General features: G+C 32.3%; 1 protein-coding gene and 1 pseudogene across 1 annotated transcript in view; one reads left to right on the forward strand and one right to left on the reverse strand.

Moving 5' to 3' along the window:
• Positions 1 to 3,455, forward strand: part of LOC145804561 (uncharacterized) — a 90,697-nt gene extending 87,242 nt beyond the window's left edge. The window contains exon 8 of the mRNA XM_082898913.1: positions 2,828 to 3,455. The gene's annotated coding sequence lies outside the window, so the exon portion shown is untranslated. The remainder of the gene's footprint in view (positions 1 to 2,827) is intronic.
• Positions 3,456 to 7,219: 3,764 nt separating this feature from the next.
• LOC145803652 (receptor-like protein 33 pseudogene) lies at positions 7,220 to 8,542 on the reverse strand (annotated as a pseudogene).
• Positions 8,543 to 13,011: the final 4,469 nt, after the last annotated feature.

Here is a 13,011-nt window from a genome sequence, read left to right on the forward strand (position 1 = left end):
TGAACTACATATATGGAGAGAATCACTCAAGTTAAAAGGGTTTAAAATTAGTAAAAATAAAATTGAATATACAAAGTGTGACTTAGCAACAATAGAAATAGAAATAGAAATGATAGAGAAGTGAAGATTGAAAATCAGAAATAACAAAGTGAAGTTCTTCATTATCTAGGTTTGATTATTAATAAGGATAGTAAGGTTGAAAATGACGTGATTCATAGAATTGAAGTAGGTTGGCTCAAGTGTGGGAGTGCATTTGACATGTTATGTGATTGACGAATTCTAACAAAATTGAAAGAAGAATTTTATAGAACAACTATAAGGCTAATGATGCTTTATGGGAAAAAATATTGGGCAACTAAAATACTTGTCAATAAAATGAGTGTAGCTGAGTTGAAGATGCTTAGATGGATATGTAGTAAGACTAAGAAAGATAGAATTAGAAATAAATATATTCTTGAAATGGTAGGAGTAACACCGATTGAAAGATAAGTTGAGAGAGAACAGGTTAAGATGGTTTGATCATTTACAACGAAGAAATGTAGATGCAACGGCAAGGATGAGTGATATGATTTCTATAAATAAAAAGTTGGGGGAAGGGGAGGACTCAAACTAACATGGGATATAGTCGTAAAAAAAGATATGAATGTATTTCATTTATTTGAACTTGTAGCCATCGATAGAGCAAAATGGCAAAAAATGATTGACGTAGGTTGGGAAATAATGCTCAGATTGGATTGGATTGGATTGGATTGGATTGGAAGCGGGAAACGGAAACTGAAACTTCATCCAAAAATATTATGGAAAATGTGAAACATTAGGTGATGTAAAGATTGAATACGTTGAATAAAAAAAAGAGTAAAGTTTGAATAGGATATTTGTAAGAAAAATTTATGAAGAAACTTAAAAATAGCAATGTAAATTATTTTTATATTTTTGTGATCAATTAAAATACTACTACTACTACTACTACTACTACTACCCAATATCTATGGAAACTTATTAGAGCAATCATATATTATTGTTGAAAAATAGTATTTGCGAGTATACAAAGATGGTAAAAATTATGAGAAGTGCATTTCTAGGTAGTTTTTAGAACATTTTTTTTGAAAGAGTTTCTTGCAACCTTATTCAAATTGAGTTGGACTTTTTCCTTTCATATGTAAATTGTACTTGAATTCTTGGATTGTTTTGGAGATATTTTCTAGAGGTTTTCCTTAAAATTTCACTAGAGTTGTGTCCGTTCCTGAAATGAGTTTACAGGGAAACAAGTTTCCTCTCTCAAGAGATTTCCTAGTCTCCCTTTATCCCTCTTTATTTTCTTTCTTTCCCCTTGTATGTGGTTATTGCCGTCACTAGAAATGTGCACAAAGAAAGTAAGAAGTTGTGGAGGTTTTTTGGATGAGAGAAAGCAAAAGATTGTGGTAGCTTGTTTATTACAGAATGTATGGTGGTGGTAGTAGTGTCTGGTTGAGTATGAAAGTGGTGAAAGAGGGTGTTTAGTTGGGTTTCCGAGATTGTGATTAAATTGGGTTTCCGAGATTGCAGTCCAGACAGGTGATGTGGTAGGCATGCAATTCGACAGTCCCGTTCAATGTATGTTGCATGAGTAACCACAAAATTATGTTTCTCTATCCTAATGAAGTCTGTATGATGGTTTTTATGGAGCATGGAGCATTAAATGAGATGTATGATGTGAAATTTTTAGCAAAATTGGATGTAGACATACTATGACAATATCTAACAAGAAATGTTTTGATGGGGGAGAAGTCTATGTTTTTAATAAATTTATCCAAATTTGTGCATTAGTAGTCGCACAAATTGGGAATTAAAGATTAACGAACAGTAAGGCTGTGTTTGGTTGTGATTTCAAATCACAATTCTACATCTTAATTCAAGCATTGTGTTTGGTTGTGATTCTCAAATGCTGTTTTGAGAACTCTGCACAGAACATCTGTGTTACTCTGCAATATCAGACGTATTGTTCCTTTTTTTTTTTGAAATTTATGCCTTGGGGATGTCCACCTGGAAGACCACCCGGATGTCCACCCGGATGTCCTTGGGGACGTCCACCCGGATGTCCTCTGAACTTCAGATTTTTTTTTTTTTTGCAATTGATTTACATAATCGGGAAAAATATTTTCTGAAATTTTTTAAATTTTTTATGTGCTTTAAAATAATTTTGAGTTGTATGTTTAGTTATGAGTTGTAAATTTTTGTATCGCATATCAATTGTCACATCAACAATTCCCCACTCAAATCAAACCTCTTTTCCAAAATTATTTTCAAAACTCTTTACCAAACAAATTTTCTACACTCAAATCATAATTCTATAACACAAACTCAAAATACAACTCATACTCTCAAATCACATTTACAAAACACAACCAAACGCAGGCTAAGTGTTTCTTTAAAACTGTTCCTACTTTCTTTATATCTTTATTTTTACAACAGTATTCTTTTTCACATATTAGAAGTGGGGTTCATGCTTGACTTTGCAAGGTAAATGTTCAGTTCCTTTTGAAATATCTCTTGTTCTTGACATTTATTGGCTTGTGTTGCCTGATATGGTGTCAGTTTCAGATCTCCTATGATCTACTGTTCATTCTTCATGGTTTGGTTTTGACCATGATATTGTAATCATAATAAAAATGAAATGAACAAAGTAGGTTTTTGGTTGGGAGGATTAATCTTGTTGAGGATGTTTCATGCACACACTGTTTCCAAAAATGTCTATAAAGTACAATGGTACTCATGTAAATTATACTATATATACCATTGGTATTGACCTTTAATTCATGCTTCATTAGTTTGTTTTTGGCTGTTGCAGGTATGATATCTCCGACCACTGGGAGGGTGACAAGAAATCAACAAGATTACCATTCAACATTCCATAGGACACCCAACAGAAAGAAGTTTTCAAAAAAAGAGTGGGAGAACTTCACCCAGGAATCTACCCGACATGCTGTGGCTGAGTTGGCATCCTCTCCAAAGTTCACTGATTGGATTATTAAGCATGCTGACAGGATACAACTCCTTCCAGATGATAGTTCAGATAACACAATTGGAAGTGGCTCAGATTCCACAGATGAGAATCTTGTAGAAAGTGGCGATCGATTTAGTTTGTTTAAATGGTAGCTATGACATTAGAGTAGGAAATTAGTTACTTGTAGCAGTACAATGAGGTAGAGGCTAGGAATGGTGCTCATTTAATTTTTCTTCTGCTTTGTTTTAGGCTTACTTTTAATACATCATATTATGTCATTAAGAAATTGTGTCAAATCTTTTGAAATCTTCTAATCATGTTATAGTGCCTGCTCTTTCTGTGTCTTCCTACCAAATACTTTTGATGGTTGCATAAAAAGAGCATTGTTAAGTGTTCTAACTCTCATTTTCAGTTTTAACCCACTTATGCAATCACCCACAAAAAGGGCAATACACTTGTGCAGTTTCAACCTTCGTTTGCATTTGTTTATCTGTTTTAGTTCAATTTGGTTCATATGTTACGTTTGTTTCTGTCACAAATCTATAATGCTATAGCTGGAAGGCTTAGAAAGGTATCTCATCTATGAAGCTAGTTTTGGTAAATTTTAAGCATGGTTTCCGTTCTCCCTGTGAATAATTTTAAGGGGTAATTACATTTTTGGTGATTGACATGCATGCCTTAATAGATAGACTTATTGCCTAATAGGTCATGTAATAATTAATGGCACTTTTATTTTATTTTTTTTAAAAAGCGTCATTAATTGTTAGTTTTTAGCAAAAATTTGAAAAATTTATAACAAAAAGTTATTAATTGTTAGTTTTTAGCGATAGATTTAGAAAATCGTCACATAAAACATCATTAATTGTCAGTTTTTAGCAATAGATTTAAAAAATCATTACAAAAAAATCACTAATTATAAGTTTTTAGCGACAATGTTGATAGGATCAACTTTTATCGACGAATTGATAGGACTTAAAGGACTTGTTGGTAATTAATTTACCTTTATATTTTAGTGGGACTTTAGAAAAACAAGTACATTTTAGTGGGGAATTTATCTTGATTGCAATAGGGGTGGGAAGAAAAAAAAAAATGAAGTATGGAATTTTTCCCTTGAATTTACTAAATTATCCTTTCCTTTTGTTCTTTCCTCTCTGTTCTCTTCCATTTCAACTTTGATTGCTTGGCACTTCTTGCTGGCCACCATTGCCATGCCCTCCCTTGTTACCCCCAAGCCTTCTCCTACCCATCCTCGCAACCCTAGTCCTTTCCATCATTTCCTATCATCCCTACCACGGTTATACTTGATTGCCACCTTGTTGCTTCTATCAGTCTTAACTCTTTCCCTTTTCACCATCACAACTACCCTTTCCTATGAGCTCTAACCATCTCAGCTGCTTGAACCTCTTAGCTTCTCTTCATTGCAATCTCACACCTCTACCCCTTATTGTTGGGAAACATGTTCGATGAGTGTTACTTATGCTAAGATGTATAGGGTAAATTTGTGTGCGATTGTCACTCTTGTCACTTGCATCACACATAATTAAAACTTGCCCTAGAAGTTTTGCAGCAATAGATGTAACAGTAAGGAAAGAATTGTATAAAGTGAAATTGAATGCTTAAAAAGGATTTATACAACTGATCAAATTTATCCCAAAGTTTGGTTTGGTTTGATTTTATTTGTTCATATGAGCAATTGGTGCAAATCCTAGATTTTCGATAGATCTTTAACTTTTACAACTTAAAAACAAGTGTATGAACATGTAATTATGGATCAATCTCTGCTAGGCACCTAGAAGGTGCACATGATGCAACAACGTGCTTGAAGTTACGATGTAATGTGCTTAAAATTATAACTTAAACATATTGAGTCACACTCGAGTTATGACTCACCGAGTAACTCATTGGGTCATTGGAGTTATGACAGAATGAGATCATATCATATTTTGAGAACATTGTGCTATAATTTTGTGCACATCTCATCATCATAATTAGAGAGGGTATAAATCGTGCACACTTTTTTGGGTTGCACATTATAGATTTTTCCTATAATGACAAGTTCTTTATATGAACTAGTGGTGGGTGTCATGTTGTGTTAGGATGTATTCGTGTTGTTTCATTTTGGGTTTGAATAAGAATTATTTCAACACTAACTTAACATGTTTATTAATTCGTATTTTTGAGTCATGTCATTTTTTGTATGTGTCCAATTCATATCTTATTAACGTGTCATGTCAATTTTTTTTTTACCTTAATTAGTTAAAAAACTTAGTGTAAAGACCAATTATTGGATGAAATTATTCATAAAAATATTTGCTTTCAATTTGTTATTTTTGGCTTAATTTACAAAATTACATCCTATTATTTTATATTTTTATTAGATTAAAATACTAGGAAAAAAAACATTATCTTCAATCAAGAAAAAAAAAAAACCTTAAAATCATTATTTTACATACTTTTTAATCAATTAGATGGAGTTACATAAGTAATATAAAAATGCCATGGTACCTTTTAGTAGAAATAACATTAAAATATGTAAATAATTATTTATAAAACATCTATATCAATTTGATCTTATACAAGTTTAATACTAACTTAACCTGTTTAATACTCATATTATTGGATTGTGTCATATTTGTATTTGTGTCGGAAGATGGACAAGTTAACTTGTTTAACTCTTGGGTACCTATTATGGGATGCTTGAGTCAAATTTGTGGTCTATAGACTATATGAAATAGACACAACTAACATGTCTACTGCTATTGTATTCCACAGGAGTTCTGTTATAGCATCTCTAATAGAGATGTTAAATTTGTGTCTCAAGTGCTTATTAATTTAGAGAGTAAATTGGTGCTCTCATGGAGGTGTTAAGGTGTGTTAAAATGTGTGTTATGTGAGGGTAGAGTCCAATTGAATGAGTTAAATATATAGAGTATCAGTGGATAAAATTTCAAAAAATTTAACTAGAAAGACAAAGAAAGTAAATTACACCATTAATCCCTATTGTTTAAGCGAATTAATTTTCACTTTAATCCCCATTGTCTTAATTTGAACATTTGAATCTCATACTTTCATTTTGTTGCAATATCGTCCGCTTGTCATGCGCCTTTTATTTTTTGGATGGAAAAATAACCCGTGCACAACTAAAGAGACTAAAGTGGAATTCAAAAGAAACAATAGAGACCATTGGTATAGTATATTCAATTTCTTTTCTTGTGTTGAAATTGCTAAAATTCTCATGTGTGTTGCACATGGTAGTTTTGCGTATAAAATTTCAACAGTATGTGATAGAAGGATTAGACTGTAACAGAATTAAAAATATAAAGTTTAAATTGAAATTATGAGGACCAAACTGAAACTTTGCTAATCATAGATATAACAATGATATAATTTACCTAAAAAAAGTTAATTGGTGATTTGGCCAGCCAAGGGGCTGTCACAATTAATGAAAGTACACAGTGGCTGATTATATTAAAGAGGAAGATAACATGTCCACTAGGACAGAAAAATGGAAAAGATTAGGTAACTATTAATTTATGACACTAACTACCTTCTTAACAATTTCTAAGTTCCAAAATGTAAACAATTAGGAAAGGGAAAAGAAAAAAGACAAGAAAAATGAAAATGAATACAACTTAGATATGCATATCATAAGCCAAATTGAAAACATAGTTGATGAGTAATTACTGATGAAACTAAGGAGCATAAAAGGCTATTAGTGAAGAGAGATGCAAAACAAAAACAACAAATCAATTAGATCAACAAAAGAAATCATCAAGAAGTGCGCTACTTCAAAGATCACAATAAGGGCATAATCTGATCATTTTGATAATATATTTTCTCTTTACTCCAAATGTGTTCCACGACAATTTATTGGTTGAGTAATACAAGACTTAAGTTGTTTTGTACGATGTTTGAGTGGCAAGCTTAAAGTTGTAATTTTTCCTGTTTGCATTAGAAACTAACTTCCATTTATATTGTTATACATTATACACACACACACACATATATATATAACAATATATTGTATTAGTGAGTCAGAGTATATAGGATAAGATTGTTGCATCTCTATGAAACAGAAAAATTACACAAGTTTCTTCCACATGTCGTTCATTGGAGATTACAAACCAATACTTGCATTGGCAAAAGAAGACATAGTGACAGAATTGCAGTATAGCTTTACCTTGCATTGCAGCCTTAAAATACTTCTCCAATTTATTAGAATACACAATATATTTACTACAAACAATTTATAATTGACTTCGTATGAGCTATCTTCTTCCAAACCTTCTTTGATCTCTTCCCATGTTGACGCATTTTTACACCAAAAATCCTCACGAGCCATTCTTCTTTCCTTCGAATAATGTAACTTCCAATCAACAAACCAAGCAATACTCCACACCCATATCCCATCAACACAGCTTCCCAACCAAAGCCATCAAATTTGAACTTAAAATTGTGGCTAAATGAGGATGGTAAAGTTGGTGATTCTGCTATCTGGACATTCCCACAATTCTTTGACAATGGAAACCCGCACAAGCATAGATTTCCCTCATATGAAGTGTTTGAAAATGTTTCGAACTGCCCACCTCGTGGTATAAGTCCTGTTAGATTGTTTTGTGAGAAATTAAGGACTTCAAGGAATGTCAATTTAGTCAGTTGTTGAGGAATCTCTCCAGAGAGTTTGTTCTGGGATAGATCCAAGGACTCAAGCCTAGTTAGATCCCCCAAGAACGCTGGAATGAGACCCGTGAGGCCATTACCTGAAAAATTTAGGACACAGAGGGCTTTAAGTCTTCCAATGGACATTGGAATATTTCCATCAAACTTGTTGTGCGAGAAATCAACAGCTTTGAAGATGGTGATGATCCTTACGAGTTCCATTTCCAATCCTTTATTCATTATGGTTACTGAATAATAATTACCACGACCATCGCCCATATAATTTAAGACGGATTTGTCTTCATCATCCATCATCATTGAATGCATGCTCTCAAAGTATTTTGACGGAAAATTACCTGTAAAGTCATTGTGAGACATGTCAATGATATGTAAATTGGTGAAGGCTAATCTCTTCCTTGGTTGTCCTATGGGACCATGGAATTTATTATCTCGCAAGACAATAACCTTCAATTGGGGCAGGTTCTCCAACCAAAATGGAAAAGCATCTTCTATGAAATTATGACCCACATTCAAAATTTCTAGGTTCGTGCAATTCGCCAATGATCGTGGAAGCACCCCTTGCAATCCATTGTGGCTAATGTCAAGTTCCTGTAACATGCTTGCATATCCAAATGTTTGAGGGATGCTACCATGGAAATTGTTTCTTTGCAAATTTAACGAGGTTAAATTTCCATTGAAGTTCCCCAAACAGGTAGGAATTAATCCGGCCAATTGGTTATTGGACAGATCGAGATATCTAAGAGAATGAAGATTGCAGAGTGGATTGAGTTCTTCATTTAGGTGGTTGTTCGAAAGGTCTAGCATGTCCAACAATTCGTTTCGGGTTTTCAAAAATTCAGGAATTTTACTTATGTTGCAAGACGACAATCGTAATGTCATAATGTTTCGGAAAGAGGAGGGAGTGGAGTTGGTGGTGGTCAATGATAGACCACTGCTTGAAAGATCCAAAAAATCCAAATATTCAAGCTTTGCAAACGTGTCCAACTCAACAGTGTCGCTTAAAATTGTGTTTGAATCATGAATTGGTAAGGGAATTTGAAAAAAGAAAGGCAAATATAAGAGAAATATAAATAAAATGTAAGCTAAATTTTTTATTCACTTTCTCACATTTTCGTTTTCATTTTCAAATCACTATATAAATTCACAATCAAATATGATTTAAAAAGATTTTTTCTTATTATAAATGATTTGGCCATTTTCCAAACAGTGGCTGAATAAAAGACCCACAATACTATTCTTATTTGGTACTCTATGTCAATAGCAAGCTTGACTAAATAAAAAAATTGGTGTTGATTCTTCGGTATTATAGGCTTCGGATCTCCTGTACCTATTTTTGTATACCCATCTTCTGTCCTATTCATCTCAGGCTGCCACGTCTTCAATCTTCAAATCATAAATAGGACATAAGATGGGTACAAGAAATGGGTATAGGTAATCCGAAACCGATACTTTGGACGTAGAATTATTCGATTGTCCTATTTATATCCTCACATTTTTTTTTCCTTTTATTTTTAATTATATTAGTATATTAACATCAGAGAGTGAAATGACTAACTCAGGCCCTGTTCGATTAACATATATAATGTCTCGTTTGTTTTTAACGATGGAAGATAGGATTAGTAAGAAAAGGTTTATAAAATTAAATTTTTTTTTTTGAAAAATTGTAAAATGAAGAAATAATCTAATGCATGAAAAATAATTAATAGTTTAATATCCTATTGAGGGTTTTAGATATTTCAAGTCCTAGTAAATCATTCTTACTCATCATGAGTGGTTTCTCATTTTCCATTTATTTTTCATAGGATTTTTTGATTTTCTAAAATTAATCAATTTAATATTATTACCCATAATAACACATTCGCAAAATGATATTTTGGATTAGATTTTTTGACAGATCAGGCCTTCTTCAGACAAAAAATAATAAACTATATAAGCTTTAACTATATTATTAAAAACAAAAATGATTCAAAAACTTAATTTTATAAATAAAGCTAAAAAATAATATAATATGATATTTTTGCAATTATAAACTACCATTAGGTGTTTTTGCTTGAAACAAAAGGACTACAAAATGACATCATTTCGTTTGAGCTCTTTCTACAAAAATATTTTTGCAATTATGAATTATATATATATAACATTATTCTTTGTGAAAACCTTTTAAAATATTGTGCATCATTATTGAAGAAAGGGATGGACAGATGAGTAACGAGAGAATTGAAGAAGGAAGTTTCTTATAAGATGTTTCATTGGTGCAAACCCTCCTTTCTCAATCAATATGATAAATAAATCAACGGGGTTAGATTCTCCCAAGTTGGCCATTCAACTTTGTTAGGTCCCTATGTTGTCAAAACCGGAGACAAAACCTTGTGTTGATTCAAAAGTATTTTTTTGTGTTTTTGTACTGTCCGCTCGAGCGGAGACTGTTGAGCTCGAGCGTAGATTGGCAGGTCTCAGTAGTTTGTCAGGGCAAGCAACAAATACTGGTGGGTGTGATTTTACGCTCGAGCGGAAACTCCTACGCTCGAGCGCATCTCAGTTTCTTCGCATGCAGTTTTTGGTCAGTCCGCTCGAGCGGGCTGTTGTGAGCTCGAGCGGAGATCGCGGATCCAGTTTTCTATTTAAAGCTGCTAAGGGTGTTTTTGTGAAGCACGTTTTCCTAGATCTGATCAAAACAAACTAGGGTTGTGTTTAAAGTCTTCTTTGGAAATTTTTGATCGTTTTCCTTGATGTTCTTAAGAGAGTTCTGAACTTATGCATTGAAATTCATACATCAAGGAGGTTGCTTCTTAAGTTTCAAGTGAGTTCTCTTTGGTGGATTCCGAAGATCAAAGCGTAGGATCCAAAAGGCGTTTGAGTCTACGCAGTCGTTAATTCGACAAGTGAAGTTGTGGTGTGGAATCAACTTCAGAATCAATTCCGTGACGAAGGTGTGGTGAAAAGAGTTACAGAAGATTCAGAGACAAATTGACTAGGGTTGGGTAATTTGTATGATTTCTTTGTAATCTTTTCGTTCTTCAGTAGTGGATTGTTAGTGGCGGTTCGCCCGTGGTTTTTTATTACAATTGAAGGTTCTTCAATTGTGGTTTTTTCCATGTAAAAAATCGTTTGTGTTGATTTATTGTTTATTCTCAAAAACAAACAAACTAAAATTACTCTCGTAAGTGTTTGATGATTTTAGGTTGAGTGTTTTGAATTTATTGGGTTTTGGAATTAGTTAATCTTGATCTAATCATAAATCACGTAGGATTTTCAAACTTGAGAGAGTAATTGGACTTAGTAAGCTCGTTTTGGAGTCAACCTCAGTAATCTAAATTGTTTACTTTTTTAGAACTAGTTGAATAGAATATTAATGTAAAAAATCAAGATCATTGGATATCGGTGTTTTAAAAAAAAATGGAGGATAAATATATATTCGAGAACAACATCTATTTTTTTGTAATATAAATGTTATTCAAACATATAACTATTAATCTGCGATCACCTTTATATTTTATATGAATTTTCTGTTCAACAAATCTTAAAAAGTGAGTGGTTTGAATTATCAAGATCGATTTCAAAACGGATCCCCCAAACCCAAATTGTTCTATCAAGTTAGATGACTAACCTAAGAAAATTCAAACCGACCGTAAATTAATAATTGAAAAGAAATCCAAAGAAAAATTGAAAGCTCTTGTCACTGTATTAATCTTATAATTTTCAACTAACACTTGATCCTTTGAAATTTCTTCACTTTTTAGTGGATGATTTGGTCCTCAAATATTGTTTGTATTCATCTAGCTTTCACTCCACAAATTAGTGGAAATATATTGGAATTTAATTGGAAGCTTCACAAATTAGAATTTTTGTCATAAATCTTTGAGTAATAGAAAATGTATCGTGCAAGTCTTTCCTCAATGTCACTAGCTTGATTTTATTGATAAATTTCATAATATTGTCTATAAGCTTTGGGTAAATCTTTAATAATCCTGATTGGATAACCATAAAATTATGTTTTGGACAAATTACACAGGTAGTTTTTATATTTTGTCAATTGAGTCATTTTAGTCCTTATATTTTAATTGGCTCAATTTTAGATTTTATATTAATTTGATCAAATTGATAATACCGTTAGTGCTTTTGACAAAATATTATCACCGAATCGATTGAAGTTAACTCACTGAGTTGAGTAAATTTATAATTTTTTCCTTTAAATCATGACACATGCCACTTATATATTTATTTTTTATTAAAAAATGCTAACACTTGTATCAATTGGACTAAATTGATACAAAATCATAAATTCATGATCAAAATCTAATCGATTGAAATTATGGAGACTAAAATGACGTAAGGATCAAAATACAAGGACTATCAATATAATTTGCCCATATGTTTTTGTTATAAGTTTGATTTTTCAGTAAAATTAATTTAGAAGTTTACTATAATGCTTACGTAAGTCTTTAGTGATACTCTTATTACACTTTTATTAAACTGGACTATAAGCTTTGAATGGTTATAAATTGACGAGGTTTGCTAAATGTTTTATTTTTTGTTGTTATTATTGTTGTTGTTGTTGTTGAGTGTGTGTGTGTGTGTGTGTTTTTTTTTTGTTTGGCTGAAGATGCTTTGCGTAAATTTCTTTTTTGCTTATTTAGTGCGGCCTATCTGAGTTGTTTATAATTTTTGTGGGCACATATTGTTGGTACAACTTCTGCTTATGTTTGGTTCAATTTCTACTTTTTTTTATTAGGTAGAAGTAACTTAAATAAGTTGAAAAAATTAGATTTCTAAAAATTAGGTGACGGGATGCTTTTGACTTCTATTTTTAAATTATCAGCTTTTAATTTATAATAAATTGTACCAAACAACACTATTATTATTATTAGTAGTATATTTTTTTGATTGGGCGAAATAAGAATATTTTGTGACCGTAAAAAGTCTTTTATGTGGAAAAAAAATGGAATGTTGAAAAGTCTTTAGAGGGATTTTTGTAAACGAAATTAAATTATGTAGACAAAGAAATGCATGGCTTTTAGAGTCATAGAAATTTTGGAATTTAATTGGAAGCATCAAAAATTAGAATTTTTGTGACATGTATAGCGATCCCGGGTTTACCCTTGTTGTATAGTGATCCGAACATGTGTCCGTGGATGTTGGTAGTTGATTATTATCTTGTTTACATCCTTTTTACTACATATTTGAGTTATAGGATGTGTTGGGCGGTCTTGTTTCAGGTTGGTTGAGTTTAGAAGCCAAAACTAGTTGCCCAGATTTTGGCCTATACGCTCGAGCGGAGGTGTTGGCGCTCGAGCGGGGGATACATCCATCCAGTATCTTGTTGTGCAGTGTTGTGAGCTCGAGCGTAG

Source organism: Camellia sinensis, chromosome 12 (genome assembly GCF_055761805.1).
Source record: "Camellia sinensis isolate YWXY chromosome 12, ASM5576180v1, whole genome shotgun sequence".
NCBI classification, from domain to species: Eukaryota; Viridiplantae; Streptophyta; class Magnoliopsida; order Ericales; family Theaceae; genus Camellia; species Camellia sinensis.